Source organism: Sciurus vulgaris (assembly GCF_902686455.1).
Source record: "Sciurus vulgaris genome assembly, chromosome: 7".
Classification (NCBI taxonomy): domain Eukaryota; kingdom Metazoa; phylum Chordata; class Mammalia; order Rodentia; family Sciuridae; genus Sciurus; species Sciurus vulgaris.
In genome coordinates this window covers 106,424,262-106,431,613 of record NC_136467.1, presented here as the reverse complement: position 1 = coordinate 106,431,613, position 7,352 = coordinate 106,424,262, and positions in this window count along the sequence as shown.

Here is a 7,352-nt window from a genome sequence, read left to right as displayed (position 1 = left end):
CTAAATGAGTTTTTCAAAGTGGTATCCTCAAGGATTCAGTTGTCTCACAATGCATGATGCGAATGTTTCATATGTGCCCTATACACATTAAGTATCTGACAACATTTCTAGTAACCCAGAGTTTTATAGACATTTAAAATTAAATTATAAAAATAAACTATCGCTTTTTCTTCAAACTGGACTAACATTGACTTTGGTTCAATTCAATCTTACTCTGGAATCTGAAGTTCCTAGCTATATACTTTTCTAAACCTGTGACCAGTTTCTGAAAAATTTTTCCATAGTAGCAAAAGGATAAAAGACTTCTAAAAATTCCCTAAAGGTAAAGCCTCATCTTAGATGTCTTTACAACTTAACCATACATTGAACATGATAAGTTTTTAATATATTTACTGATTTGTGGATTTAATTCAAGGAGTTAGAATAATATGAATAATACAATGTTGAGTTACAAAAACTTCTTTGTGATTCTTGGACTAATATCATCTAGTGAAATAGGTGAAATGAACTAGGTGAAGTACTACCAGCAAAATGAATGATGCATTTCCATTAGCTTTTGAAGGTCTGAAAAGACCTGTCAACATAATACTACACTAACAAACAGCAACTTGCAAGCAAGAGAGCTTCCAAGCAGTTGGAGGAGTTTGGCACAGGAGATCCAACACAGGCAGAGAAGCCAAAATGTTTCCCAGAGAATGCAAGGTGGCTTTGTGCTCCAGTTCACCTTCCTACCTGATCTTGGTCCAGAATTGCCCTGTCTTCTTCTGCCTGGGTAGTTGTGATCTGGCTCTCACAGTAGGACATTGTGCCACTGCGAACCTGAGACATCCTGTACTGGAGTAACAACCAGTTGGGCCATTTGGTAATGGCATAAAGAAAATTTGTTGTTGTTGTTCTTTTTTTAATGACAAAGACAAAACTAGTTGACCAATCAAGAGTAATTCATGGTGCAATAGTGTAAAGAGACTCAAAGTGGGAGTTGGAAAAGTTCTCAATGTTTATTTGTTCACTGTGATAAGTTCTGCAAATGATGATTCCCTTTATCACATGACAGATACACAGTATCATAGAAGTCCTTGCATCTCCTGGATGGGCATGCTGAATAGTCGAAAGCTGTTCAGAATCTTGCCATCACACTACCAGGTGCCACTGTGGAATAGCTCACATCTTGAGTGAAAAGTTTAACTTTTATTATAACATAATTATTTCTTGACAAAAGCATGATTTATTTTAGTCTTAGCCAAGTTTCACATACATAATTCTTTTAGGTATTACTTGAACCAATAAGTAATTTTTTTATTCTTTGAAAAATCATGATAGGTTGTATGATAGCTTAGAGTATGTACTCTACTTAGAAAAATAAACTAAAATCTTATTCTTTTCCCCTATGTAAGCTTCCTAACAACTAGTATATGAATTATCAAGTCTTTAAGCATTTTTATCAAGGTTAGCCTTAAATTACAAAACCAAATTAACAAAAACATGCAAAAGTTCAATAATATAACATTTTGTTTTATTAGTGTTATATGTAAGAAAAAATTTAAAAAGCAGATTTAATTTAGCAAATATTTTAATTCTTCAAACTGCAAAATATGTATTATCATAACCATTTTCAGTTAAAATATATGCTAATTTTGGGGATTGAACCTATGGCCACTTAACCACTGAACCACATTCCCAATCCATTTTATTTTTTATTTTGAGAGAGGATCTCACTAAGTTGCTTAAGGCTTTGCTAAGTTGCTGAGGCTAACCTTGAACTTATCATTCTCCTGCCTCAGCCTCCCAGCTCACTGAATGACAGGCATGTGTCATCACATCCAGCTAAAATGTTAAATCATTTACCCAGGAATTCAAGTCAATTACTTTTGATTCCCAAGTGTAGTTTTTATTTTACTTTACTTTTTAGATGATACAAACATTGTCGTATAGACTGGTTATAGCCCTAGAACACAGCAAGTATGGACATATCCATCAGGTATTTATGTTCCCCTGCATTTATTTTAAAACCAGTATGACAGGCAATAAAGTCCCTCAAAGACACCCATGTGCTATTTCTCAGAACCTGTGAATATGTTATGTTACATGGCTAGTGTAAGTTAAGATTGCAGATGAAATTAAGACTGCTAATCAGTTCATCCTATAATAGAGATATTTTTCTAGATTACTAATTGGGCTCAATGTAATCACAAGTGTCCTTAAAAGTAGAAAATAACTACAGAAGAATTTTCAGAGAGATGCAGTGTTGGCTGACTGAAGATCTAGGAAGTGAAAAGTAAGTTAAGGAATGACCTTAAGTAACTTAAGGAGTGACCTTTAGAAGCAAAAATGGATTCTCCCCTAGAGCTTCAGAAAAGGAATGCTTCCTACCATCATCCTGATTTTAGTCCAATGATCTCATTTGGACTTCTGAACTCTAGAATGCAAGATAATCAATGTGTATCCATTAAGGCAATATGTTTGTAGTAATTGGTTATAGCAGTCATAGAAAAGTAATGCAGATGTATACATTGCACCCCCTCTTATCTGCCTCTTCTGGCTTTGTAATCAACTCAGTTTTATCTTCTAATGAGGCCTCTACTACCATCAGCCACTAGACTTTGAAGTTGGTAGGACGCTGAATGTCATTTCTCCTGAATTACTCCATGACAACACTGAGAGTCATCACTTGGTATCCCAGGACCATTCTTTTAGGTTTCAATTCCATGTCTCTAGTGTTGGACATTTGGGCACTATTGGCAGGAATCATAAGCACGTAATGCCACGTCATCCTAAAGAATGTACTGATTTGACCAAATTACATTTTATGTATATATGACTTTATCACAATGAAACCCACCACTCTGTAAAATATGCAACAATATGTATTTTTCATTGTTTCATTGTGAGTCAAGTGAAATAAGAGTAAAATCACAGGCTTTGAAATCTTCATAGCTTCCATTTACTTTATGGAAAGAATTTCCTGCATTATCTGATCTAATATTCTGATTTTTAAACTCTCATCTTTCAGACATGGAAACTGAGAAACAGGCCCAGGAAATTAAGTAATTTGCTAGACATCTCATCTTTAGTCTGAGGTAGAGGCAAATCTAAAATAAGTTTTCCTGATTCTAAATGCCATGCCCTTCCTTGACCTTCACTCCTCTGAGTTTGATACTACAGGTGAAGTCTTTTAGGAGACTTGTTGGAATAAAATGCTTCTTCCCCCCCAGAATTGAGGCTCATTTGATTTCCTTAATCCCAAAATGCTAGCTCAAAACTTACTCTCCTAACCTATCACTTACTTGATTTCCCTCCTGCCTATGCCTTCACTTCCCATCATACATAAAATCTGATTTTCATCTAACCAGCAAACATATCAAAGTATATTCCTCAAATATCTACAGTGCAACCTGCATTACCAATTATTTGTTATTGATTATGAATATTTACTTTATGGCAGAGTCCTAATCCATTCCCAAATCATTAGCAAAATCACTGGAATTCATCACTGGAAGGTTTGTAAATTTTTGAATAATACTTTATTTACATCCCATAAAATAAAGCTGTCTCCTGGCCTTTAACAACATCCTCTGATGAAACTAGAGTAGGTCTAGGATCAAATAATTGGGAAAAAATGTTTCTCTTCTTAAGTGTTCATTATTTTCAAAAGTTTGTACTTCAACCAAGTCAAGTATATAAAACATCCTTTTCTTTCTGTGTTGCATTTATTTGAATTAAGTCCACAATTCTTAGCCCTGAATTGTCACCTATCCTGTTTTACTCTCTTTTCCCCACTCCCTACATCACTCTTTGCTTCCTAAATTTTTGTTAATTTCTTGAAGTCATTATAGTAGTTTATACCTTAAAGCCTTTGTTCTTACTGATTATTTTCTAAAATGTATCCATCTACCCACTCCACTCATCTCTTAATTTATTACAGAATGAGGTTTGTGAAGCCCCATGTGTCAGAAACAAGGCTAGATACTGGCAGGGTCATGAGCAAAGGATGCAATCCGTGAACGTGGAAGAAGATGGGATATAGGCAAATGTAATGGCAATTACCAAAGTTCATCAAATAAGTATGGATATTTCTCAGGTTACGATTCAGTCTCATTTTGATAAACATAGGCTGAAAGTACCATAAGTCAAAAATGTGTTTAATACACCTGATCTAATAAATGTCATAGCTTAGAAAAACAAGACTCTAGAGTAATGGTTGCTAACCCTTGTGATCATGTCTCTAACGGGAAGCTGTGGTTACAAGTCCCTGTCCAGCATCATGAGGGTATTGTGCTGCATTGCATATGACCAGGGTGGGGCAAAAGATCAACACTCAAAGTACAGTTTCTATTAAATGTATCACTTTCACACAACTGCAAAGTCAAAAAGTGATAAATCAAGCCATCATGACTGGGGACCTTCTATATAGCAATGGGGTGAATCAGGATTGGTTCCTGGAGGAAACACAGAGAGATTACCTTTGTGGAGGGACTATTTTAGCATTAAGTTATGTATCAATGTAGAATCTGGGAATGACTAATATATAATACTCAATAAATGTTGACAGAATTAAAGAGAATACTCTGTGATAAAATGTCTCCTGAGACAGGGTTACTATGATCTCTTTATCTCCAGATGATTTTGCATCATAAACATTTATTGTCTGTCTAAATAGAGTTAGAGAGTGGTAGAAATTACCTGGATATTTTAGTAAACTAAAAAGCTTTTAGTTATTTTTCCCATTAAATTATCTTTACTGCCTATTCAGACTGAGTAAATTCAATCGCTGGAAGGATGAATAAAAGTTTGTGGGTTAGACATAACGTGTTTGAATGCCGGCTCTTCCATTTATGAGCATGTGGCATTAGTCTCATTATTTAAATCTATAAGCCCTATTTTTGAATGTGAATCATTGTGATGTATTAAAGAATTAAGAATAATAATATGCAATAGTATGTACTGTTCCAGTACCTAGAATGATGCTATAAATAAGTGTTAATCCTCTTCAGATTCTTCTTCTGTTTAAGGACTGTTTAAGGAGAGATAGTCTTAGTTTATTTATATACTCAACTAATAATATAATACTTAGAAGATAGCAGTTGCTCAATAAAAATTTAATAAAAATAATCCCTTTTTTTTTTTTTTTTGCGGTGCTGGGGATTGGACCCAGGGCCTTATTCTTGCAAGGCAAGCACTCTACCCACTGACCTATATCCCCAGCCCCCAAAATAATCCCATTTAATAAGCAATGTATTTATACTAATAATAGTCGATCTAAAATAGTATTTATGTTAAGTTTATGTTAAAATAGTGTTTATGCATAAACTTTCCAATTAGACCTTCTGGGCTCCAATTGTGAATCAAACATTTGCATATTGAGTTTGGCCAAATTACTTAACCTTTCTGTGTCTCAGTTCTCTCAGTTATAAAATGAAGTTAAAAAAAAAAAAATAGAAACCTGCTTTGAAGATGTCCCCTTCATTGTTGCGAGCATTAAGGATCAAATAGGTGTAAACTCCTTAACATATGACCTGGCCATGGTGAGAAGTCAATCAAAACATCCAGTTTTAATAATTTCTATGTGCCAGGTGATTTTCTAGTGTCAGTATTTAACCAAAGGCCAAGAGTGTATTTTTTCAACAGCCCATATCACTTTTGGAAAGACAAATTGGAATCTCATATGAGTCTGTCCTTTACTGAGAATGATTTAGTCTGGGCATATGAAACCAAGGTTTGGATGTAAGGATATTTGATGAAAAAATATGATGATGGAATTTAAGACTTCTAAAAACTAGTTTTATAAAGGTGAAAACTAAAAATTTGCAATATCTTTGCTTGAAATGGTTACCCTGCGATGACTGGATACTCATATCAGTTCTGTAAAGCTAAGCTCAGCTATTTCCTCTTCATCAGAAATCTTAGACAAGAGTTTCATGAGAAAATTACAAGTTCCTAATGGGTCATTCTATGTTATTTCTACCTTCAACTTCATATATATTTGCTACCTCCTATACTGAAATATAAGCTTCTGATTCCATGTCATTATACTCATTTTTGCATCCTAAATCTCCTGGTAGCACTCTTGAGTTCAAAGCACGAAGAACAAGAGACAAAGGAAAAATCTGAAAATACCTTCTGTCCTCTGAATTTGTAGACTTTCCTGAAGGAACATCAGAAAAAAATAGCACCTAGTTTTTGGTGGAAGAGGTAACACTCTAAGAAAAATTGTTATCCTTATTTTAAGGAAATCATTAGGGTTATGTTAATAGTAGAACATGGAGATATTTTCAAAACCCTCTTTGATATTGAAAAATGTGAAAAAGGAAATAAATGAATAAATAAATAAATGCAGGTAGAGGAAAGGAGAAAATTAAAAAAGCAAGAGAACATTGAACAACCATTCCTATAGGAATTCTGGGATCTGCACTGACCCCTTAAGTCCCTAGGAAGCAATTCAAAATCAGCCTTTTCTAACTCTGTTGCACTGATTTCCATGCTTTACAGCCCCATACACATAAGCCAACCTTCAACTTCTAGACCGATGGCAGAGATCAATGATTCCTATAAATGCAGCCAGCTGATAATTGACATTTGGATCAGAATCATCAGCCTTTCTCAGAGATAGAGACAAGTACTTTGGAAGGTAGGGTCCTAGTCTCTTTCCACCTGCCTAGCTCAATGGCTTTCATGAACACTGAGAGTGGTGTCAGAACAAAGCCCCAGTTTGAAAGGCCAGAGTTCTGAGCTTTGTCTTTAACCTAGTGGAAGATATGACAGGAACCGAAGGGGCAGATACCACTGGCTTTGAATAAGCTATTTAACTTCTTTAAAACTCGGGCCTCTATAATGAGAATGAACAGGCTGGGCCACCTTCCTTTTTAGTTGGATTATCCTTGAGGGTACCAGAGTGAAAACCTTAAAAATATCCATGTGAAACACTCTCCTCAGCAAATGTGTATGTGCCTGAGTGCGTACACTGCCCTGGCTTCACTTACACGGGACACTGAAAGGAGTTTGCTGAATCTTCCTCTAGTGGCCAAACTGTATACTGCAAGACTCTAGGTTCTCTGCCTGTGTTGCAGGCCATAACCAGTTGACTTGGAGTCAGGGACCCCTGAAGGTTGATACCACTGATCAGGTTATCATGGCTGCTGGTACCACCCAGGTAGAAATCTTGGTGTAGCACAGAGATTTCTAAGCCCTTTGAATACATTCATACTAAAGTCATATTTTTTGAGAAAAAATTCAGTTAATTAGAATATTCAACTGTGCCCTTATAATGTATTATGATGACATTTGAGCTGTTAACTCCTTAAATCACTTTTCCTTGAGATCAGAAATACCCAGAGAAATCTCACCTAACTCTAGAA